At 45.7% G+C, this 26,075-nt stretch overlaps 1 long non-coding RNA gene across 1 annotated transcript in view; it reads left to right on the top strand.

Annotated features, from left to right (window-relative positions):
- The first annotated feature begins 1,153 nt into the window (after positions 1-1,153).
- Positions 1,154-26,075, top strand: part of LOC138991682 (uncharacterized) — a 67,724-nt gene continuing 42,802 nt past the window's right edge. Inside the window, exons 1-2 of the long non-coding RNA XR_011467552.1 lie at positions 1,154-1,358; positions 22,135-22,317. This is a non-coding gene — a long non-coding RNA (uncharacterized lncRNA). The remainder of the gene's footprint in view (positions 1,359-22,134; positions 22,318-26,075) is intronic.

Here is a 26,075-nt window from a genome sequence, read left to right as displayed (position 1 = left end):
ATACTTGCAAATATTTGTTAAATGCCTGCAGAAACAGGCTCCTGCATGCTCGCGCGTGCGCGCGTGCGCGCGCACACACACGCAGACTGTTATTGTTATTTTTTATGAGGTATGCATGGCTTTGCATCCCAGCTCCAGCGCCCATGGGGAGGAGGAGTGGCAGGCATGTGGGGTTCTGGCAGCTGGCAGTCACAATGGGACCCACCCCAGAACCGGCAGATGCTTCAAATGTGTCATTTTCAAGTGACCTTGGCCTGTTACCTCTCATCCCTGCGCCCTGGGTTCCCCATCAGTAAGTTGGGGGCCCATCTCAGAGAGCATGGAGGCACAGCTTTCTGAGGGACCTGGCGCCAGAAAGACATTCCAATCCTGCCTGGTTTTTCTCACATCACAGAGACCCCTGAGCATCCTGGGATGAGTCTCCAGTCAATCACCACTAATATAAACAAATGGCTGGCACCTGGTCGCTGGCGCCCTAAATCAAATAGTCTGAATTTTCCAGGCCTACAGCTGAAGCACCAACTTTTCTCACCACCACTCACACACACCACATTAATCCCATAAGCATTCACTGCATTGGCAGAAGAAACATGTGGATCCGAATCCTGAGGCTCCCTGCCCTGACCAATGGTGGTCACGTGAAAACATTTGACACCAAGCCTGGGAAACTCCTTCCGGTCAGGTTAGCTTTCTGGTGCTTTAGGCAGGAGCAGAGACTCTGCAGAGGTGGAGGTCGCTGGCTTAGGAGAGGAGGGTGTACCTGTTGAAAGGGGAATTGCTAGGGGCTCATTACTCCATCCGCACATTGAATGAAGGACTCTTTCTTTCAGGATAGCATCTCCTGAGGTTTTCTCTGAAGAGCATTATTTCTATGGTCTGCTAGTGAGTTAGACTGGAAAGAGAGTTGGAAGGAGAGAAAAGAAAAGAAAAAGCATTCCTTCGTCAAATAATTCTGGGAAATCTTGGCATAAACAATGTTAAAAATTATTTTTTCAACATTTTTTTTCAAACTGCAGAATTTCTCGGCACCTTTAAGAGACTAATGTGCATTTTGACTATGTGAAAGATAAATTTGGTATCTTGTAATTAACATGCTCTTTTGACAACAGGATGTTTTTCTCCCTCTATCAACATCCCAGGAAACAAGGTTCTGTACCACACTTTGGGGAAAAGAACTTGCAAAGAGGAAGAGAGAACAGATTCTGGGCCTTTAAGCAAAGTTTTCACACAGGTTGAAGTAATTCCAGGTGGTTCAAGGCAAGTCAGGAGATCCTCCGTGGGTAGTTACCTCCTTCCTGTAAGCAGTTCACTTCAGGAACTCGCCCACGCCAAGCTCGAGTCCCCGCTGCTCTATCCAGGTAGGTTGCCTGTGTGCCTTTGGGTGGGCATTCGTGGCTTAGTGGAGCAGACACTTGGGTATCCAGAACAAAACAGAGAGGGGTACCATAAATCACAGAGAACGCCACTCAGCTTCCTTTCCTGGTCTTTGCTTCTTGAAAAGCAGAGAAACAGAAACACCAGGCAGCAAGCTCTGAGAAAGCCTTAGAGAAGGATTTTCATGTGTGAGCGAGCCCACGGCTGCCTCGAGGGCCTGTGTTAAGCCCAGTTGGCTGGGTCAGCCCTGACGTGGTTGTATGCCAGTGGGCCGTAGTTGGAGAAAACCTTGTGAAGGCCTGGTGGACACTGGAATGGCGGGGGGCTGTTGATGGGGGGATGCGTCGACTGGGGGGACCATGGTGGCCCACTCAGATGTGACCAAGATGTTCTTCGAGGACTTGGTGGTCTGGGTAATTTCTCTAAGTGGGGTGGTTGGCCATGAGTCCTTATAGCTTTGCCCATGTTTATGATTAATTTCAGTATCTTAATGCACAGGCCCCAAATTAAGCAACCAAGGAAAGCTGACTTTCGGAGGTGAGTCTAAACAGATTTAGTGGGGCCTGGAGTCCATTGGGTTCTGAGTCTCACGGAGGATTGCACAAGGTGCCTGCCCCCACACACCCGCCTCACCCCACCCCACCAGGCTTTGTTAGAGGCGCTCTGGTTCAGCACTCCCTCCTGAGGCACCAACAGTGGCTCAGAGCGAAGCTGATAAAGAGAAGGTGATAAGAAGGGAGGGCAGGAATTTCAGAAATGCCATTGCTTCACTTCCCAGAAGCCTCCCAAACATTACACCCTGACCTCAAACTGCCCTTGCTCTTTAAGAAAGTAGACAGCGAGTCAGGGAGCTTCATGGACACGGTGGCCCTGGCCTCACCTTGGCTGTTTGGCTTAAAGTTCCAGAGGTTTCTTCAAAAGCATTTGGAGATTTATGTTGTCTTTAGATTTTAGGGAAGAGGAGGCGGCCGTGAGCATTTGCCGAGTGATGACTATGTATGGGGTGGGCCTTGCCACTTGCTCTCTGGTTCTCAGAAGTGGCTACACTTGGAAGCTCTGGGTGGTTGGTTGGTTGGTTGTTTTTTAAGCGCTGGTTCCTGGGCCCCAGCCCAGGTAGCCTGACTTAATTGATGGAGAGTGTGGCCTGTGCATTGGGGTTTGCAAGCCACCACCACCCCGCCCCGCCCCAGGTGCACTGAATTCACAGCAGAGTGAATTGAGAAGCTCGGCACCGAAAACTTCTTGTCTCTCATTCCCAGTTGCTCACCAGCAACCCAACCATGAGGACATTAGTGGTGATTGAAACAGAGGCTCAAAGAGCTCAGGGCTTTCCCAGGAGCACAAAGTCTTGGGCTAGAAGGTTACAGGTTCCAAAGCCAGCATTATATCACAGTGAGTCAGTAAATGTTGCAAAATGGGACTTAATTCGACAGTGAGGCCACCATAGGCCAGCCTGGGGCTTAAGCAGGTTGGCAGCTGCTGCACCCATTACACTCACCCAGCACACCCTTCTCCTGGGCCCACTTCAAAGAGCAGGGTGTTGTCACTGGGGCCCTGAGCAAAGTGACTTGACCCCACAGCTCTCAGGCCCACCCAAGAATCAGGATGGGCTGACTCCAGGCCAAGTTTATTTTTCTTTCTTGTCGAGTGTGATCACTGGAGAAGACTGCAGGGGAAGTAATGCAGATACACACGGGCCCTGGAGGGCATAGGGTTCACAGCCCATCAAGGAGCCAGCCAGGCTCCATACAGGGTCCTTCCCGCTGCCCTACTTAGACACAAGCCGGTCTACATTCCCGCTGGGCTTTAGGAACTGTGAACTGACTTGGAAGGGCAGGAAGGAAACCAAAGGGTGGGGCTTGTGCCAGATGATCCAAAGAAAGTAAAACAGTGGGGAATGTGGCACAGTGTAAAGAATAAAGCATTTGGAATCTCACTCCCCTGGACTCTGCATAAAGCGCCTTACCTCCTTCAGCCTTAGCTAACCAAGCTTCATGTCGGAGATGAAAATTTCAGGCCCTGATCTCTAGAGTAAGGATAACAATCACCTATAATTGTGATAATTAAATGATATGTAATTTATTATATAATTATGGTATATATTATGTATGCATGCCAAGTCTATTCAGTTGTGTCTGAGTCTTTACGAACCTATAGACTGTAGCCTGCCAGGCTACTCTGTCCATGGAACTCTCCAGGCAAGAATACTGGAGTGGGTTGCCATGCCCTCCTCCAGGGGATCTTCCTGTCGCAGGGATCAAACCTGCATGCATCTCCTGCATGGGCACATGGGTTCTTTACCACTAGAGCCACCTGGGAAGCCCTATGATATATGTTATGTTAATATATAATTATTCAAATTATATATAAAATAATATATGCTGTAATATTATAATATTGGGTGGGTCAAATATTTCACTTGGGTTTTTCCATAAGATGTTATTGAGAAATCCAAACAACTTTTTGCCAACCCAGTATTTCGTGTATAAATATTATTTTATATATCCTATTATTGATATGTGTATTTGTTCTATGCACAGCTACAGTGAGCAAGCACCAGGCTGAGTCAGAGGCTAAGCTCTTGGTAACTCAAGTCAGTAGCCCATTGGAGTACTTTGCAGCTGTTAAAAATGAGATAAATCCACGTAACCCAATAAGGAAAGCTGTCCAAGATAGACCACCAGGAGGAAGAGCCAAGTGCAGAGGCGTGAGAAAGGATAGCCCTTTTACATAATGAAAAGCATTTACGTATAAATAAGTACATATATAAAGTGTAAAAATAGAAACCGACTCTAGCGGAGCATGCACAAGTGCATATCCTTGTGGGGACGTGCTTCTCTTCTGAAGAAAATGCATTTCTGGAGAAAGTTAGAAAGGTGGAATTTGGCAAAAGGAAAAGGGAAGAAGATTTTTCATTTCATTTTATATTTTCTACTTATTTCATACTCAGCTGAACTTGTTTGCATGTGTGTCTGTGTGTGTCTGAGTTTCAGTAACAGAAACAAGGAGTTTGAGTTAAAATGGAAAAGAAAACAAAAGCAGAACTCGCCCTGAGACTCCAGTTCTTTCTCTGTGATCTGGGCCAGCCCAGCAGACAGGGTTGTTTTTCCAGCTGGGAATCATTTCATCCTCTCTCCCTAAATCCTGTGCGAACCCAGATCCAGTGGGAGTTGACAAAGGCCTGGTCCCAGGCCGGTCAGCCACCTCTCCATGTCTGTTGGTGTTTTTAAGTATGAGCACACTGGTGGGTGTGTCTGGGGAGTGGTAGGGAGGAGCTGAACGAGGCTTCAGAGGAGGAGGAGAAAGTGACGTGCCTAATAAGGAAACCCACATGTCTGACACTAAAGTTTCAAATGCTGTAAAAGAAAACCAGAAATAAATTTAAATCAAAGTAAAGGCTGCTTTAAATCCATGCAAGGAAGCAGAAATCCTCTGGGTGAATGGATACCAATTTTGAGACTGGTTCTTCCCCTCACCTGCTATAAGGTACTAAACGACCATTCCCAAAGATACCTAACCCTAACCCCAGAACCTATGAGTGAAAGTCACTCAGTTGTGCCGAATCTTTGTGACCCCATGGACTGTAGCCCACCAGGCTTCTCTGTCCATGGGATTTTCCAGGCAAGAATACTGGAGTGGGTTGCCATTCCCTTTTCCAGGGGATCTTCCCAACCCCTGAGGGGTTGAACTTAGGTCTCCTGCATTGCAGGCAGATTCTTTACCACCTGAGCCACCAGCCAGAACCTGTGAACACAACCTTATTTGGGAACAGGTCTTTGTGAATGTGAATAAGGATTTCCAAATGAGATTATCTTGAATCATCCAGATGGGCCCTGAATCCAATGGCAAGTGCTCTCATGAGATATTTCTGTAAGACAGGAGGGGAGAGGACACAGACACAAAGGAGGAGATACGTGAAAAATGGAGACAGAGGCTACAGGGCTGCAGCCACAACCTAAGGAACACCTTGGCATTGAAATACGTATAATATCATATATGAAACGAGTCGCCAGTCCAGGTTCGATGCACGATACTGGATGCTTGGGGCTGGTGCACTGGGACGACCCAGAGCGATGGTATGGGGAGGGAGGAGGGTTCAGGATGGGGAACACATGTATACCTGTGGCAGATTCATTCTGATATATGGCAAAACCAATACAATATTGTAAAGTTAAATAAAATTAAAAAAAAAAAAAAAACACCTGAGTCACCGGAAGCCTAGAGAAGCAAAAGAGGACACTCCCCCAGAGCCTTTGGAGGGGCCCAGCTCTGCCAGTACCTAAACTTCAGACTGCTGACCTCTAGAACTGGGAGGCCATTGTCCTCTCCCCTTCAATCTTTTAGAAATGTCTCATGAGAACACTTGCCATTGGATTCAGGGCCCATCTGGGTTATCCACGATAATCTCATTTGGAAATCCTTACTGACATTCACAAAGACCTCATCCCAAATAAGGTTGTGTTCACAGGTTCTGGGGTTCGGATATTAATGTATGTTTGGGGGTTTAGTACCTTACAGCAGGTGAGAAGAACCAGCCCCAAAGTTGGTATCCATTCACCCAGAGGATTCCTGCTTCCCTGCACAGATTTATAGCAGCCTTTCACTTAGAATTAAGTTTACTTCTGGTTTTCTTTTACAGCATTTGAAACTTTAGTGCCAGACCATGTGGGTTTCCTTAACACCAGTTTATCCTCCTCCTCTGCAGCCTTGTTCAGCTCCTCCCCAGCACTCCCCAGATACACTCACCAGTGTGCTCATATTTAAAAACACCGCTAGACAAGGAGGGGGTGGCTGTCCTGCCTCAGACCAGGCCCTTGTCAGTTCCTGCTGGATCTGGGCTCACCCAGGATTTAGGGCGAGAGGATGAAATGATTCCCAGCTGGAAAAACAAAGGCAAAGGAGAAAAGGAAAGCTACACCTATTTGAAAGCAGAGTTCCAAAGACTAGCAAGGAAAGATAAGAAAGCTTTCCTCACTGATCAATGCAAAAAAATAGAGGAAAATAATTCAATGGAAACTCTAGAGATCACTTCAAGAAAATTAGGGATACCAAGGGAACATTTCATGCAAAGATGGGCACAATAAAGGACAGAAATGGTATGGACCTAACAGAAGCAGAAGATATTAAGAAGAGGTGGCAAGAATACACAGAAGAACTATACAAAAAAGATTTTCATGACCCAGATATCATGATGGTGTGATCACCCATGTAGAGCCAGACTTCCTGGAATGCAAAGTCAAATTTGCCTTAGGAAGCATCACTACAAACAAAGCTAGCAGAGGTGATGGAATGCCAGTTGAGCTATTTTAAACCCTAAAGGATGATGCTGTTAAAATGCTGCACTCAAAATGCCAGAAAATTTGGAAAACTCAGCAGGGGCCACAGGACCGGAAAAGGTCAGTTTTCATTCCAATTCCAAAGAAGGGCAGTGCCAAAGAATGCTCAAACTACCGCACAATTGCATGTATCTCATATGCTAGCAAAGTAATGCTCAAAATTCTCCAAGCCAGGCTTCAACAGTATGTGAACTGTGAACTTCCAGATATTCAAGCTGGATTTAGAAAAGGCAGAAGAACCAGAGATCAAATTGCCAGCATCCACTGGATCATAGAAAAAGCAAAAGAATTTCAGAAAAATATCTGCTTTATTGACTATGCCAAAGCCTTTGACTATATAGATCACCACAAACGGTGGAAAATTCTTAAAGAGATGGGAATACCAGATCACCTTACCTGCCTCCTGAGAAACCTGCATACAGGTCAAGAAGCAATAGTTAGAATGGGACATGGAACAATGAACTGGTTCCAAATTGGGAAAGGAGTATGTCAAGGCTGTATATTGTCACCCTGTTTATTTAACTTATATGCAGAGTACATCATGCAAAATGCCAGGCTGGATGAAGCACAAGCTGGAATCAAGATGCCAGGAGAAATAACAATAACCTGAAAAGCAGATGACAACACCCTTATGGCAGAAAGTGAAGAGGAACTGAAGAACCGCTTGATGAAAGTGAAAGGAGAGTGAAAAAGCAGGCTTAAAACTCAACATTCAAAAAACTAAGATCATGGCATCCAGTCCCATCACTTCATGGCAAATAAATGGGAAAACAATGGAAATAGTAATAGAATTTATTTTCCTGGGCTCAAAAATCACTGCAGATGGTGACTGCAGCCATGAAATTAAAAGATGCTTGCTCCTTGGAAGAAAAGCTATTATCAACCTGCTGCTGCTGCTAAGTCACTTCAGTCGTGTCCGACCCTGTGCAACCCCATAGACGGCAGCCCACCAGGCTCCCCCGTCCTTGGGATTCTCCAGGCAAGAACACTGGAGGAGGTTGCCATTTCCCTCTCCAATGCATGAAAGTGAAAAAATAAAGTGAAGTCGCTCAGTCGTGTCTGACTCCTAGCGACCCCATGGACTGCAGCCCACCAGGCCCCTCCATCCATGGGATTTTCCAAGCGGAGACATTACTTTGCCAACAAAGGTTCGTCTAGTCAAAGCTATGGTTTTTCTAGTAGTCATGTATGGATGTGAGAGTTGGACCATAAAGAAAGCTTAGTGCCAAAGAATTGATGCTTTTGAACTATGGTGCTGGAGAAGACTCTTGAGAGTCCTTGGACTGCAAAGAGATCCAAGCAGTCCATTCTCAAGGAAATGAGTCCTGAATATTTATTGGAAGGACTGATGCTGAAATTGAAACTCCAATCCTTTGGCCACCCGATGTGATGAACTGACTCATTTAGAAAAGACCCTGATGCTGGAAAAGAGTGAAGGCAGGAGGAGAAGGGGACGACAGAGGATGAGATGATTATATACCATCACTGACTCGATGGACATGAGTTTGGGCAAGCTCCAGGAGTTGGCTATGGACAGGGAAGCCTGGTGTGCTGCAGACTCAAAGAGGCATACATGACTGAGCGACTGAACTGCTGGGCTGGCCCAGGTCCAGCTCCAGGATAATAATAGCTCCAGGATCAGGGCGTGTCAGACCTTTGTTACCTTGTCTTGTTTTGAGCCATGAAGATGGTGGTAATTATTACAGCAGGCTAGGAAACAAAGGGCTTCCCTGGTGGCTCAGCAGGTAAAGAATCTGCCTGCAATGCGGAAGACCTAGGGTTGATCCCTGGGTCAGGAAGATCCCCTGACAAGGAAATTGCAAGCCACTCCAGTATTCCTGCCTGGAGAATTCCCTGGACAGAGAAGCCTGGCAGGCTACAGTCCATGGGGTCTCAAACATTTAGACACAACTGAGCGACTAACACACAGGAAACGAACACTCTTGCTGAAGAGGCACAGGTTGCCTTGAATTGACTTCCTGGGCCAGGGGCAGAGTCTGGGATTTGAAAAGAGATTGGACAGCCCATCCAGGACGCCCTGCCAGGTCCCCAACACACTGGGTGGGCCCTGGTTTCCCTTTTCTGAAGTAGCGTCTCATGATACTCTCTGCAGGCTTATTCTTTTTTTTCTTTTTTTTTTTAAAGATTTGATTATTAGGCTGCACTGGGTCTTAGTTGCAGCATGGGAGATCTAGTTCCCCGACCAGGGATCGAATCCGGGCCCCCTGTATTGGGAACTCAGAGTCTTAGCCACTAGACCACCAACGGAAGTCCCTATAGGATTATCCTGCTTTATTTTTCAGCATGGAGCCTGTAGTGACCTGATAATATCTCATCGTTTCCTGTAGTAACTCCCCACCACCGCCACTCCTCACCACCCATACATAAGGGGATGTGAGCTCCGTGAGGGCAGGGCTGACAGCCAGGCTTACTTCTGAATCTATCCCCAGCACAGCTCTTGGCAGGTAAGGGTGCCGAGATGATGAGATGATCTTAGAGGAAGGGAGAAAGGAGGAGAGACCCTGAGAGGGATGTGGTGAGAACCCGCTCAGACCCAGCCCCCACCAGCTCACAGTCTAGGCAGGTGGACAGGTAAATGGAGAAGGTTCTGGGGAGGCTGTACCACACGGATGGAAGGGTTAAGAAGGACGTGTAAGAAATTGTAAGAAAGGGCAGACAGCATCCTCAGGGAGCAGAGAAATGCAGGAGCTGACCTCCGCTGGCAGGGATGGGGAGATTCTGCCCAGGGGGACAGCTGTGACCAAGTCCCCTGAATGGAGGGGAGGAGGCCCGCTCCATGGCACAGCCTTCGTGAGAGACAGTAAGGGAAGGAGGAGAGGATGGAGCAGGTATGAGAGGCGTCATGGGGAAGGCCCATGGACGGCTGGGGGATGCTGCTGTGTGTGCTGGGGATGGAAGAGGCTGCAGGGGCTTCAAGCTGGGAGCCTGCCCAGGTGACCATCAGAGGCCCTCAGTGTACAGGGCCCTGGACACCAGTTCCGCAGCCTCCAGGAGGTTAATCTATATTCCTTTCCATCCTCTATGTGTGTGCTCAGTTGCTTAGTTGTGTCCGACTCCTTGCGACCCCATGGACTGTAGTCCACCAGGTTTCTTTGTCCATGGGATTCTTCAGGCAAGAGTACTAGAGCAAGTTGCCATTTCCTCCTCTAGGGGATCTTCCCAACTCAAGGACTGAACCCACATCTCCTGCATTGGCAGGCAGATTCTTTACCACGGGGCCACTTGGGAAGCCCTTCCCATCCTTTACAACTTCCCAAAGTCCACAGTTACATTAGTAATTGCAGCTAGGCATTGAGTCAAGAATGTGCTAGGAGGCCTCCATATTTAAATATGTACTCCTTTGGACACATTCTTATGACAGCATGATTATTCCCTTTTTATAGATGAGTTGAGTCTCAAAGCTGGTAGCTGAGGAGATTAAGCTTTACCCCTGAATCTATATGGACTCTGGATGCCATGTCCACACATACACCAGGGTCCGTGGCCGCCTGTATTGTGAAGCATGTCATGATTTCTGGAGTAGTTCATACACGGGACTCTTCTCTGACCTAGAGCAGAGGTTTGGCAAATCCAGGGCAGAGATTGTTCACACCATTTTACAGAAAAGAAAGCTAAGAATCCAAGGAGTGGGGGGGTCCTTCCTCATGAGCTGCAGACCCAGAGGACGGGCACCAGTGTTTCATGCTAAGGTCCTCTGCCCAGGAGCCTTGTGGTCAGACTTGTGTCCGTACAACAGTGCAGAATGAGGGCAGTGGAGATGGGGGTGGCAGGAACGGGGGTGCACGCTGTTCCAGATCCAGTGCCTGCTGAGCAGGGCTCCTCCCCAGAGCTCAGCTCCGGGCCACCAGGCAGCACATCCATCTCCGAAGGGCCTTCTAGGGAACATGGTACTCCCTGGAAGGAGTGGGCTGCATCCATCTTGTAGGACAATATGCTATTTTTGCCAGAGAGCTACAGGGCATAAATATAGATTTCTGAGCATTTTTTATTACCTGACTTGATGGTCGCTGCACATCTCTTCTTTAAACCATAAAAAGCCAGACAGCCCTTCCCAGAAACTGCGTCTACCTGTGTCCCATATAGACGTGGGGGATTGCAGCCGTATGGCAGAAAGGGCCCCACTTTGTTGCAGGGGGTGGGGGGTGGGTGGAAATCAACGGCCAGTTGTCTCAGAATTACCTTGGAGATCAATGACGTAGTTCCCAGGGGGCCTTTTCTGTCTTTTGCTTGGGCATTTCTTTCCTTCTGCCCTGTAACCAGATCTGATTCTGGGATACCGACCAGATCCTGGGCCCTGCCCTCACCTTCCCTCAGCCACCATCTTCCTGCCCTTCCCCATGCTCCTTCTACCCCAGGGCCTTAGCTCTACGTGGGAATCTCATCTGCCCCTGTCATCTGTGCCTAGGCAACCTTTCATTTCTCAGACCTCCATCAAACCCCCTGGGCCCACCATCTAAGTCAGGCTCCTTTGTCTAGAACCATGGTCACTTGATTTGGGGTATTTATCCCACTTTGTAAGGGTTTGTGGATTATTTGCTTAGACTCTGTACTCCACTGTAAGCTTCATGAACATAAAGACTGTTGTTTCCATTGCATTCCCAGAGCCTAAAGAGATAACCTGGTCCATACTCATTTCTATGTAAATATTATAGAAAATAATCAAATATAAGTGAATGCATGAATGAATGAATGGACGAATAGATAAATGAGTGAGCAAGCAAGCCATGGTTCTCACCCAGGGGAGATTTGCCCCTCGAGCTCCCCCTTCCCAGGATATATTGGCAATATTTTGAGACATTCTCACTCGTCATGCCATGGTGGTGCTACTGGCATTCAGTGGAGAGAGGCTGGGATGCTGTCAGATAACCTGCACAGAGCAGCGGCCCCCACCTCCCAGCAGAGAGTGTGTTCCACCCAAATGTCAACAGTGTCGAAGTTGAGAAACCCTAGAAAGTTCTTTCCTAGGGCTGCTGAACAAAGCACTACAAACCGAGTGATTTAAAACAACAGAAATGGAGTTGAGTACAGTTGAAGAAGCCAGGAGTCCAAAATCAAGGTGTTGGTAGGGCTGGTCCCCTCTAGAAGGCCTGAGAAGAAGTCAGTTCCTTGATTCTCTGGTGGCTTCTGCTGGTGGCAGAGAGTCTTGAGTGTTCTTGGCTCACAGCTGCCTGCCTCTCTGATCTCTGCCTCTTATCTTCATACAGCCTCCTTCCCAAGGTGTCTATTTTTCTCCTCTTCCTATAAGGGTACCAGACATTGGATTTGGGGCCTAACTTAATGACTTCATCTTAATTAGTTACTACAACTGCAAAGGCCCTATTTCTGAATACTGTTACCTTCACAGGTACTGGGGTTCAAACTCAGTTCAGTTCAGTCACTCAGTCCTGTCTGACTCTTTGCAACCCCATGGACTGCAGCATGTCAGGCCCCCTGTCCATCACCAACTACTGGGGCTTGCCCAAACTCATGTCTGTTGAGTCAGTGATGGCATCCAACCATCTCATCCTCTATCGTCCCCTTCTCCTCCTGCCTTCACTCTTTCCCAGCATCAGGGTCTTTGCTAATGAGTCAGTTCTTTGCATCAGGTGGCCAAAGTATTGGAGGTTCAGATCCAATATTCCAATGAATATTCAGGACTGATCTCCTTTAGGATGGACTGGTTGGATCTCCTTGCAGTCCAAGGGACTCTCAAGAGTCTTCTCCAACACCACAGTTCAAAAGCATCAATTCTTCAGCCCTCAGCTTTCTTTGTAGTCCAACTCTCACATCCATACATGACTACTGGAAAAACTATAGCTTTGACTAGATGGACCTTTGTCAGTGAAGTACTGTCTCTGCTTTTTAGTATGCTGTCTAGGTTGGTCATAGCTTTTCTTCCAAGAAGCAAGTGTCTTCATTTCATGGCTGCAGTCACCATCTGCAGTGATTTTGGAGCCCAAGAAAAGAAACTCTCACTGTTTTCATTGTTTTCCCATTTATTTGCCATGAAGTGATGGGACCAGATGCCATGATCTTAGTTTTTTAAATGTTGTGTTTTAAACCAACATTTTCACTCCCCTCTTTAATTTTCATCAAAAGGCTCTTTAGTTCCTCTTCATTTTCTGCCATAAGGGTGGTGTCATCTGCATATCTGAGGTTATTGATAGTTCTCCCTGCAATCTTAATTCCAGCTTGTGCTTCATCCAGCCTGGCATTTTGCATGATGTACTCTGCATATAACTTAAATAAGCAGGGTGACAATATACAGCTTTGATATACTCCTTTCCTAATATGGAACCAGTCCATTGTTCCATGTCCAGTTCTAACTGTTGCTTCCTGACCTGCATACAGGTTTCTCAGGAGGCAGGTAAGGTGGTCTGGTATTCCCATCTCTTTCAGAATTTTCCACTCTTTGTTGTGTTCTGCACAGTCAAAGGCTTTAGCAGAGTCAATGAGACAGAAGTAGATGCTTTTCTGGAATTCTCTATGACCCAGTGGATGTTGGCGATTTGATCTCTGGTTCTTCTGCCTTTTCTAAATCCAGCTTGAACATCTGGAAGTTCTCAGTTCATACCGTTTTGAAGTCTAGTTTGGAGAATTTCAAGCATTACTTTGCAAGTGCGTGAGAAGAGTGCAATTGTGCAGTAGTTTGAGCATTCTTTGGCATTGCCTTTCTTTGGCATTGGAATGAAAACAGGCCTCTTCCAGTCCTGTGGCCACTGCTGAGTTTTCCAAATTTGCTGGCATATTAAGTGAAGCACTTTCACAGCATTATCTTTTAGGATTTGAAATAGCCCAGCTGGAATTCCATCACTTCCACTAGCTTTGTCTATAGTGATGCTTCCGAAGGCCCACTTTGCACTCCTGGGACATATCTTTTTAGGAGACACTGTTCAACCTAACAATCTACATGCAATGCAGATGACCTGGGTTCAGTCCCTGGGTCAGGAAGACCCCCTGGAGAAGGGGATTGCTACCCATGCCAGTATTCTTGCCTGGAGAATCCCATGGACAGAGGAGCCTGGTGGGCTACAGTCCATAGGGTTGCAAAGAGTCAAATTAATGACCATGTGACTGAGAACTTTCACTTTGCACTTTATTCAACCTACTTTACCCTGGTTTGATGGAAAGTTAATTATATTCATATACTCCGTGGAAGCCCTATATTCATACACATTCCCCCCAAAAGTAGAAAGGGGCAAAGGAACCTGCCGTATGCCCTCTTCTCTCTCCCCTCCCCGTTGTCCGGGCACTCATCAGACACTCGTTAGTGGTCCCTCGCCCCCCTGCACAGCCATGTCAGCCACCTGTGCCTCCTCAGTACTTGACCTGAGGAATCCACCTTTGCACTCAAAAGCTTCTCCTCTACCCCACAGCACCATATTTAATTGAGTGATGTGTGTTCAGTCCTTGGGCCAGACCTATAAGCTCCGTATTCTTACTGATCCATTTTCAGTTAAAGAAACCTGAGTTCAGAAGGATAAATACAGTGCCTTAAAGTACAGAGCTGATAGATGACAGAGCCTGGTCATCTGAGGGGAAAGCCGTGCTTAGCTCCTGTTCCCTGGGGACTCCCCCACCCCTTACTGAGCTGCCAGTGCCTGTCCTTAGTTCTTGTGGCAGGAGCTCCGCCCTGTGCTCTCATAGCTGGAGGCACTTGCCTCTCCCACAGCCTTTTCTCTGGCATCCTTCCTGTTTGCTTATATCCCCTTCTCCTTCTAGACTGTGAAGGCTTTCAGGGTAGATAGAGAGTTGCTTTCAACTCTGGGTTCCCAGCCCCAATACCTACCTGCAGGGCACACACAGCCTGTCGATTGTTAAATAAATGAATGCATTCATGGTTTTAACAGTCTAGTCTAGAGACCTTACTGTTGTTTGTATTAGAATTTCCCAGGTTATACTGCAGTGAATACAATACAACTCTCTGACTCTCTTAGAAGCAACCCGAAGCTGAACTTAAAAATTTTAAAATATGTTTCCATAGTGAATTTAGCCTGGATGACTCTAAGCTAGATTACTACTCTAGATTAATCAACACTAAACCTACTTCCTTACTGCTGAATTTCACAGAGCCTTAAACATTCTCATGTGCTTCAGAAATTCTAAGAAGGTAGATCATCTTCTGGATATTTCATTTTTATTTTTTAATTTTTTGAACAGTCCTAAAAAATACCAGGGCTTCCCTGATGGCTCAATGGTAAAGAATCCACCTGCCAGCACGGGAGACACGGGTTCAATTCCTGGGTTGGGAAGAGTCCCTGGAGAAGGAAATGGCAACCCACTCCAGTGTTCTTGCCTGGAAAATCCCATGGACAGACGAGCCTGGCAGGCTACAGTCCATGGAGTCGCAAAGAGTCAGATATGACTTAATGAGCAAACAACAACAAAAAATACTAAGCCTCGTACAGGGTTGGAATGTGCTGGGGTGCACCGCACTGCCTCCTGGATGGAGACTCTCCCACAAAGCTGAGAGGAGGAGGGGGCTTCCATCCAGAGCAGTGTCATCACTGATGGGCTGGGAGGACCCCTCTCTCCCACTCTGGTCTCCACTCTGCACCCACATTCTCCTGTGACCTCTTCATTCTTGTTTTTGGTAGATTTCCCCCCACTCTCATCAAACCCCAGTTGCCTGAGCTGAAAATGACAGTGGATGGCCTGAAGCTTCCTGTAGCTCATTAACCTCCACATTATCTCGGGGAAATTATGCCAATTATCACACAGGGGCTCAGGATTGAACAGCAACCACGTCTGGGCTGACGGTGATGGATGCGACCAATTTAAGGGGTGGAGGGCAGCTCCTCAGGTGGTGAAAGAATCATTTGTTTTGCCAGGAGATGCTTTCCCTTAGGCAGATGCAAGGTTCGGATCTCCGGTGGGAGAGTTCTCCTGGCATCTTCCCTGGGATGTTTCCAAGGGGGACTTTGTAAAAAAAAAAAAAAAAATTTTTAAAGCATATATTGGTTAACTTTGTTTTCTTATTGTCTCAATAAAGAGAAGTAGACATAAAAATGGCTCATAATCCGCCTACCCAGTGAGTTCATTTGACCTTTAAAACCAATCAAAATGGAAGTAATGCAATATAGGTAGGTCTAGACAATCTGAGGAGTTCAATAAGTAACAAAGTTAAAGTGACCATCTTCCCCACCCCCTCTTCTAAGCACAGTCTCTCAACAGCTAATAGAGTTTTGTGTTTCCTTTAGAAATAGTGTGCCTGGGGAAGCAAACTGGCTTAGAGCAGGGCCTCTCTGACCTGATGTCTGGAAAGCTTGTTCCATCACAGGTTGCTGGGACCCATTCTCAGAGATTCTGATTCAGCCACTGGGGTGGGGAATTTGCACATTTAACAGTTTATCTGCTACTGCTAAGTCACTTCAGTCGTGTCGGACTCTGTGTGATCCCATAGATGGCAGCCCACCAGGCTCCCCCATCCCTGGGATTCTCCAGGCAAGAACAGTTTCTCAGATGGCACTAAATCCCGGCTCTCCCACTTTCCAGCTCTGATTTTGAACAGGATAACCTCTCTTTGCTTCATCTTCCTCTTCTGTAAAATGGGGCTCATGATAGTTATGAGAATTAAGTGAATTAAAATATTTGCATGTTCTGCGTATTAAGAACAAGGCAATAGCTGCTATGATGCATGTGCGCGCTCAGTCACTTCAGTCACTGCCACACTAGCACTGTAGCCCACCAGGCTCCTCTGTCCATGGGATTTTCCAGGCAAGAACACTGGAGTGGCTTGCCATGCCCTCCTCCCAGGGGATCGTCATGATCCGGGGATGGAACCCACATCTCCTGAGTCTCCTGCTTTGCAGGCGGATTCTTTACCCACTGAGCCACTTGGGAAACCCCAGTGTATCGTGTTAGTTGCTCAGTCATGTCTGACTCTCTGCCACCCAGTGGACTATAGCCCACCAGGCTGCTCTGTCCATGGAATTTCCCAGGAAAGAGTACTGGAGTAGGTAGCCATTCCCTTCTCCTTGGGAAGGGATACTTCTACATATTCTTCAGTATTATGCTTTGTTTACAGTAGTGATTTTTATACATTTGCCTGTAAATATATTTAGTCCTTTTGAATTATGCTTTCCATAAAATCAGAGTTTAGATGTCATTCTAGGGCATATGCTGGCCTTCTATAAGTGACCACACTGGTTTAGTGTTAGCAAAAACAAGGCCAGGAACTGACTGTAGCTCAGATCATGAACTCCTTATTGCCAAATTCAGACTTAAATTGAAGAAAGTAGGGAAAACCACTAGACCATTCAGGTATGACCTAAATCAAATCCCTTATGATTATACAGTGGAAGTGAGAAATAGATTTAAGGGCCTAGATCTGATAGATAGAGTGCCTGATGAACTATGGAATGAGGTTCGTGACATTGTACAGGAGACAGGGATCAAGACCATTCCCATGGAAAAGAAATGCAAAGAAGCAAAATGGCTGTCTGGGGAGGCCTTACAAATAGCTGTGAAAAGAAGAGAAGCAAAAAGCAAAGGAGAAAAGGGAAGATATAAGCATCTGAATGCAGAGTTCCAAAGAATAGCAAGAAGAGATAAGAAAGCCTTCTTCAGCAATCAATGCAAAGATATAGAGGCAAACAACACAATGGGAAAGACTAGAGATCTCTTCAAGAAAATCAGAGATACCAAAGGAACATTTTATGCAAAGATGGGCTCAATAAAGGACAGAAATGGTATGGACCTAACAGAAGCAGAAGATATTAAGAAGAGATGGCAAGAATACACAGAAGAACTGTACAAAAAAGATCTTCACAACCCAGATAATCACAATGGTGTGATCACTGACCTAGAGCCAGACATCCTGGAATGTGAAGTCAAGTGGGCCTTAGAAAACATCACTACAAACAAAGCTAGTGGAGGTGATGGAATTCCAGTTGAGCTATTTCAAAATCTGAAAGATGATGCTGTGAAAGTGCTGCACTCAATATGCCAGCAAATTTGGAAAACTCAGCAGTGGCCACAGGACTGGAAAAGGTCAGTTTTCATTCCAATCCCAAAGAAAGGCAATGCCAAAAAATGCTCAAACTACTGCACAATTGCACTCATCTCACATGCTACTAAAGCTAAGCTTAAAATTCTCCAAGCCAGACTTCAGCAATATGTGAACCATGAGCTTCCTGATGTTCAAGCTGAAAAGGCAGAGGAACCAGAGATCAAATTGCCAACATCTGCTGGATCATGGAAAAAGCAAGAAAGTTCCAGAAAAACATCTATTTCTGCTTTATTGACTATGCCAAAGCCTTTGACTGTGTGGATCACAATAAACTGTGGAAAGTTCTTAAAGAGATGGGAATACCAGAACACCTGATCTGCCTCTTGAGAAATTTGTATGCAGGTCAGAAAGCAACAGTTAGAACTGGACATGGAACAACATACTGGTTCCAAATAGGAAAAGGAGTACGTCAAGGCTGTATATTGTCACCCTGCTTATTTAACTTATATGCAGAGTACATCATGAGAAACACTGGACTGGAAGAAACACAAGCTGGAATCAAGAATGCCAGGAGAAATATCAATAACTTCAGATATGCAGATGACACCACCCTTATGGCAGAAAGTGAAGAGGAACTAAAAAGCCTCTTGATGAAAGTGAAAGAGGAGAGTGAAAAAGTTGGCTTAAAGCTCAACATTCAGAAAACGAAGGTCATGGCATCCGGTCCCATCACTTCATGGGAAATAGATGGGGAAACAGTGGAAACAGTGTCAGACTTTATTTTTTGGGGGGCTCCAAAATCACTGCAGATGGTGACTGCAGCCATGAAATTAAAAGATGCTTACTCCTTGGAAGGAAAGTTATGACCAACCTAGATAGCATATTGAAAAGCATGAAAAGCAGAGACATTACTTTGCCAACAAAGGTCCGTCTAGTCAAGGCTATGGTTTTTCCTGTGGTCATGTATGGATGTGAGAGTTGGACTTTGAAGAAGGCTGAGCACTGAAGAATTGATGCTTTTGAACTGTGGTGTTGGAGAAGACTCTTGAGAGTCCCTTGGACTGCAAGGAGATCCAACCAGTGCATTCTGAAGGAGATCAGCCCCGGGATTTCTTTGGAAGTAATGATGCTAAAGCTGAAACTCCAGTACTTTGGCCACCTCATGCGAAGGGTTGACTCTTTGGAAAGACTGATGCTGGGAGGGATTGGGGGCAGGAGGAGAAGGGGACGACAGAGGATGAGATGGCTGGATGGCATCACTGACTTGATGGATGTGAGTCTGAGTGAACTCCGGGAGTTGGTGATAGACAGGGAAACCTGGTGTGCTGCGATTCATGGGGTCACAAAGAGTCGGACACGACTGAGCAACTGAACTGAACTGAATATAACCAGTGCAGTGAGGGGCATCCTTGTACATGTTCTGACAAACATTTTGTGACTGTATTCATAGAATAAATTCCTACAAGGGAGGTTGCTAGACCAAAGTGTGCATGCCTTTTATATATTGGTAGTTTGAAAATTAAAATATGCACATTCATGGGACAGGTACATTTGTTTCTAAGCCTAGGTCTGATGTAACCTAAGGGCAAAGGGGGTTTGCTCTGTGGAGTTCGTTGTCTTCACCTTCAAAATGAAGATGTAAAAGCAAACCAACAAAGCTGACATACTGAGGTGCATGATCAAATGACCATGGACTGCTTGTTGAGCACAGAGCAAGAGGCTGAAGATCCAGAACTGGCTGAAGCATGCTCTCTGTGCTCAAGGAGGTTTGGTCCAGGAGAGTGAACTTCTAGGAAAAGAGATGCATTTGCAGTCCCTCCAGAATGACAGGTGCATCCCTAGGGTAATGTATACAGATCCAAGATGGCACCCAGAGTAAGTTGGGTGGACCAAAGTGATCAGGAAAAGCTTCAAAAGGATGGGGTGGAGGTGTTTTGCAAACTGAGTGAGAATGGACAGGAGGGGATGGCCCTTCAGAGAGGAAAAACAGTACTTGTTAGCACCTGACACAGCACTTGATGTAAAGTAGGTGCTCAAGAACAATCTCAGCCCTAATGGGACTTCACTTTCACTTTTCACTTTCATGCATTGGAGAAGGAAATGGCAACCCACTCCAGTGTTCTTGCCTGGAGAATCCCAGAGATGGGGGAGCCTAGTGGGCTGCCGTCTATGGGGTCACACAGAGTCGGACACGACTGAAGCGACTTAGCAGCAGGAGCAGTATACATTCCTACCAGAAGGTTGCTGTCATCTGCGTATCTGGGGTTACTGGTATTTCTCCCGGCAATCTTGATTCTAGCTTGTGCTTCACCCTTATGATAGAAGGTGAAGAACTAAAGAGCCTCTTGATTAAAGTGAAGGATAAGAGTGAAAAAGTTAGCTTAAAACTCAACATTCAGAAAGCTAAGATCATGGCATCCAGTCCCATCACTTCATGGCAAATAGAGGGGGAAACAATGGGATCAGTGACAGACTTTATTTTTCTGGGCTCCAAAATCACTGCAGATGGTGACTGCAGCCATGAAATTAAAAGACGCTTGCTCCTTGGAAGAAAAGTTATGACCAACCTAGACAGCATATTAAAAAGCAGAGACATTACTTCACTGACAAAGGTCCGTCTAGTCCAAGCTATGGTTTTTCCAGTAGTCACGTATGTATGTCAGAGTTGGACTATAAGGAAATCTGAGCACTGAAGAATTGATGCTTTTGAACTGTGGTGTTGGAGAAGACTCTTGAGAGTCCTTTGAACTGCAAGGAGATCAAACCAGTCAATCTTGAAGGAAATGAGTACTGAATATTCATTGGAATATTGATGCTGAAATTGAAATTGAAACTCCAATACTTTGGCCACCTGATACAAAGAACCAACTCATTGGAAAAGACCCTGATTCTGGGAAAGATTGAGGGCAGGAGGAGAAGGGGATGACAGATGATGAGATGGTTGGATGGCATCAATGACTCAATGGACATGAGTTTGAGCAAACTCTGGGAGCTGGTGCTGGACAGGGAAGCCTTGTGTGCTGCAGTCCATGGGGTCACAGAGTCGGACATGACTGAGCAACTGAACTGGATATACCTTCCTAATAGCATTCATACAATCAAGACAAGATTTGCTTTCTTATACTTCTTATCACGAGGTTGGAATATAAATATCAAAATAACCCTCAGATGTGTCCTGAACTTCCCAGAAGCACCTATCTGCTGGGTAGAAGTCACAAGATTCTGAGAGTAGAGTGATCATAGCCACTTCCTTTCACAGAGACTCCAGTCCCCAGTGAAAGGCCAGTGGACATTCCTTTAGCTTCCACTGCCAGACTAGAAAGTCTACTCTTCCAGTCAATTAGAAAGTCTAATTCAATGGGAACAGTGGACAAACCCACAGCCTTTTGGTTTTTACCCAAATGGTAGATGAAAAGTAGGCATGAATGAGAATGGCAGGGGACAGCTGCAGTTGGTAGTTTTAAGGGACAAAGAGTATTCTGGTGCAGGCTGCTCTTCAAATATGTCCTAGGATGAGTTAGAAAGCACACATCAGAAAGGTGTGTTTCATGGTTGCTGTCTGCAGATGGTTTCAGACAAGGGTTATTGAGGCCACGATCTGTAAGACGCCATATAATCCACTGTAATGAGGTAGAAGAACATATACAGTCTTCAGGGAGGGTGACCCCCAAACATTCCTAAGTCATTATCTCATTCAAGAGAAGAAGGGGGAGATATTTGAGGTGCTCTGGTTAATCTGTTCCATTATCAGATCCCTGATTGATGACAAACCAGGCTGTTCACCCCTCACCTCCCTCACTCACTCGGCTTTATCACCCGACACACTTCCCTGCCACCCATCCCTGCTGGTCCCCAAGCATGGGTTTAAAGTCTGAAAGACTGACCTGAGTCCAAACAATGCCCCCTTTCTAGATGTACAACCGCAGGAAACTCCGTCAAGCGCTCTGAAACCCAGGTTCTGTTTTCTGTATCATGCCGATAATGCTGAGAGGATTAAACAGTAGCTATTTTTGGAAAGGTCTAACTAGAGCCTCAATCATATGGATTTTTTTTTTTAATAATAATGCCCTCATTGAAAAAGAGAATTGCCATCACATATGGATATTCCTTATCCCTGTTTTGAGTTGGATGGCCTCGAAGCTCAGCTCTTAACTATGGGTTTCACTGATGTCACATGTGTGCTAAAGTGCTGATCAGAATTAAGCGGGGAAATAAGATGACTGAATTAGTTAGGACATTTTGTGCTTGCCAAGGTTAAACCCAACTTGAGCTGACTTAAGGAAAAATGCTTGTGGTAAATTATAAATAGTAATGTTTCATGAAATAATGGGATGGAATTGCAACTGAGCTTAGCTAGGGAAGGGTCTGGAAACAAGAACTGGAAGCCATAAGTAAACCTAAAAATTGACTCTCTCCCCTTCACTGTTCCTACTTCTCGTCACGTACTTGATTTATTGTTCTGTTTCCTTACAGCCCTTCTCTGCTCCAAATTCCCAGGGTAGACTGTGTAGCCCCAAGGATCCCGGCTTCACCTGTGAGAGGACCAGCCAGCAGCCAAGACCATCAGTCCTGCTCCTGGTCCCCGTTTCAGACTCCTAGAAGATAGAATCTGATCCCTTCAGCTTGAGTCTGCCTTCTACTCATCAGCTCTGAGTGGTAAGTCATAGAAGACAAATGGCTACTAGGGGCCCCTATGCATCTTGGATATTCTACGATACAGGAACAGATTGATCATTTGAGGAAGACTGTAGGAGGGAAGAGATTTAGAAAGAAGTAGTAGACTAAAGGTTGCTCAGTCACTATTCTCTATAAAGTGCTGTTGAATATCTAGATGTGTCCATCCAGCTTTAGAGAACAATCTAATATATATTTTTAAATATTTATTTTTGACTGTGCTGGTGTCAAAAATTGCTATGGTGTCTTCATTGCTATGTGTGGGCTTTCCCTAGTTGCGGCGAGCAGGGGCTACCCTCTTGCTGTAGTGCCCAGGCTTGTCATTGCGATGGCTTCTGTTGTGGTGGAGCACGGGCTCTAGGTGTGTGGGCTTCTGTAGCTGTGGCATGTGAGCTCAGTGGAGAACTGTCTATATTTACACGCGAAAACTGGACCAGATCAGTGGTTCTCAGCCTTGGCTTATCGCTTGAGTGGCATAGGGAACTTTTAAAAATCTTAATATCCAAGCAACATTCCCAGACCAAATATATCAGAATCTCTATCCATGGGACCCTGATAGCAAAATTATATGTATATATATTTTAAGTTCTTTAGACAATTCAGTTTTCAGCTAAGGTTCATAACCATTGGACAAGGTCAGTGGTTCTCAAATGAATCGCCTCAATCTCGTTAAAATGAAGGTTGTGATTTAATTGGTTCAAATCAGGGCAGGGGATTCTGCAGTGCTAACAAGCTCCAAGCTATTGTCAGTGCTGCTGGTCTATAGATTATACTTCGAGTAGCAAAGTACTGAATTATCCCTGTGTCCAAGTCAAGTCCTGAGATATTTGAAACAACATCCAGCCTTTGATTTATTTTTTTTTTTGACTGTGCTGAGTCTTCATTGGTGCGCACCAGCTTCCTCTAGCTGGGGCCAGCAGGGGCTACTCTTACTTGTGATGCAAGGGCTTCTCATTGTGGTGGTTTCTTAAGAAAGAGATTATTTTCTCCACAAATATTTATTTTCTGCTCTGTACTGGACCCTATGCTAAATACTAAGGTGCAGAAATCTAGTGTCTGCCACAGAGGAATTTGCATGTAGTCCACATAGCTGGAGAGAGGCAAAAGAAAATATTCTGTGTATACCACCTTTACTTAGCCGTGTTTGGAGGCCTGTTTATCAAGGATTTATGTCTGTTTTGGTCTGGTTTGTTTTTTAAGAAAATGTCCTTAGTGAAAAAGGCATCTGGCTTCCCTGATGGGAGAAAAGCTAGCTCAAGACATGGAAGGAAGGGAGGACATAAAACCTAGCAGTTTAGGGTAACAAAAGCAAGACATGGAGTCTGTGATGGAAACTACTGTTTGGCCCTGAGCATAAAGGACAAAAGTGATCTACCTAGCTGGGGAATAAGAAAATGATCAGTATGATGGTAATAGATAGATACTGCATGAAAGGATCTCTTTGTTTTTCAGTGGATTCAATGATTAATGAACCAAGCCCACTCTAAGAGATCATACACGTGTTTTAGGACATATCTGGAGTCTCTAATAATAACACAACCAAAGCTGTTTCAGTGCTTATACTCACAGTTCATTAAGCTACTCTATGCCAGAAAGCCAGCAGTACCAGGACAGATTGATTCCTCATTTCCATGTCATAGAGCATGCGTCCAACTAGCACAGGGGGCACACGGCTGTAATAAATGACCTGGTCTTCATTCAGCAAATATTCTCTCAGTGACTAGTAGGTGCCAGGCACTGAATTTGACCAAAGTCTCAACATTGCAATTTGAGGATTATTCATATGCTATTATCTTTTTTAAAAATGTATTTATTTATTTGTGGCTGTGCTGGGTCTTTGTTGCTCTGCAGGCGTTTCTGTAGTTGCGGCGAGCAGGGGCTACTCTTCATTGCAGGGCGTGATTTTCTCATTGTGGTGGCTTCTCTCGTCATGGAGCACAGGCTTCCGCAGTTGCAGCATGCGGGCTCAGTAGTTGGGGCACTCAGGCTCTAGAGCACAGGCTCTGTATTTGTGATGCACAGACTTAGTTGCTCCATGCCATGTGGCATCTTCCTGGACCAGGGATGGAACCTGTGTCTCCTGCACTGGCAGGCAGATTCTTTACCAATGAGCCATGAGGGAAGCCCCTGCTGATGACAAAAGCAAGCTGTTTTTCTATCCATGGTTGTGTTTAATCCTTCTGGAAACCTCAGATGAAGGAGTCAGGATTGGTGATGGCTTTATGTGGCTGATGCTGGTGGAAACTGGGACATATTTCCCATTGAAGAAATTTTGAAACATGGGATCCAAAATATTGAAGGGCCATATAAAGTCCCACAGCTGGTAAGTAGCCAAGCTGGAATAAGAACAGGGATGCCCAAATTTCAGATTTGGGTTCTGTCCATTTAACCATGAATGGTTAACAAGAATAATAGCTTGTTGTTAAAGTTTGGTTTGGGGTTAGCCATCATAAATACTTAGGGCAAAATGAATGGAAAACACAGGACCTGTAAAATACCATGGCTTTGTGTATGAAGAGAGGGAGAGTTTCAAAATGGCAGTTCTTGGAGTTTCAAATTTCTCGTTTCTAGCACGGATTCTTTTCTCCTGGCAAGGAAGGCTGGAACAAGAAGCAGTCGTGAAGGGAACGTTTCCATCTGTCTCACAAATGTATTTCTGTGCCAAAGTCAGCGTCTACCTTTATAGCTAATACACGTCAAAAGAGAATATTTAGACAGGCGCTTCACAAAAGCGTGGTTAGTTTAGGAAGTCAGAAGGTTATACGTGGCCCCAAGAAAATGTTGTGCTTTTCAGACAGCTTCAAGCTCCCCAGCCTTCCAGCTTCCCATCTGGTTGTACTCTCACCCTGCTCTTAACCGCAGCCAGGGGTGTGAGTCCATCCAAAATGGGAACGTGATTGCCTTCTCTGCAGGGTTGAAAAGTCTCACCGGCTCTCTGGAAGAAAGCTAAGGTTCCTTAGCCGAGTGCCTTTTGTGCCGTGGCCACTGCTGATCACTCCAGCCTTCCTTTCCCTCCTTTCAGCCTTCTGTAACGTTCTTCAGCAAAAGCAGATCACATCAAGCTGCATCCTGACTTATAGGACACTTGGGGTAATACTTCCCTGCTTTGGACTATGCTGGTTCCACCACAGGAATGCTGCCTCTGCCTTCTTTTTTATAATCTTTTTAACTTTTTTCTTATTGGAGTATAGCTGCTTTACAATGTTGCTAACGTCTTCTTTTTAAAATATTTATTTAATTGGCTGTGCCAGGTCTTAGTTGAGGCAGGTAGGATCTAGTTCCCTGACCAGGGATCAAACCTAGGCCTCCTGAATCGGGAGCCTGGGGTCTTGTTCACTGAACCACCAGGGAAGTCGCTTTGTTGTGTTAATTTCTGCTGTACAGCAAAGTAGATCAATGATATGTTTACATAAATCCCCTCTCTTTTGGATTCCCTTTCCTTTGGAGCAGAGTTGAGTTTCCAGTGCTGTCCAGTAGATTCTCATTAGTTATCTATATTGTCCATAGTATCAGTGAAAGTTGCGCAGCCGTGTCTGACTCTTTGTGACCCCATGGATAGTCCATGGAATTCTCCAGGCCAGAATACTGGAGTGGGTAGCCGTTCCTTTCTCCAGGGACTCTTCCCAACCCAGGGATCGAACCCAGGTCTCCCACATTGCAGGCAGATTCTTTACCAGCTGAGCCACCAGGGAAGCCCGGTGTATCTATGTCAGTTGCAATTTTCTGCCTCTGCCCTCTTC

Source organism: Bos mutus, chromosome 18, assembly GCF_027580195.1.
Source record: "Bos mutus isolate GX-2022 chromosome 18, NWIPB_WYAK_1.1, whole genome shotgun sequence".
Taxonomy (NCBI): domain Eukaryota; kingdom Metazoa; phylum Chordata; class Mammalia; order Artiodactyla; family Bovidae; genus Bos; species Bos mutus.
Note: the sequence above shows the minus strand (reverse complement) of the source record. Positions and strands in the feature narration are given on the sequence as shown.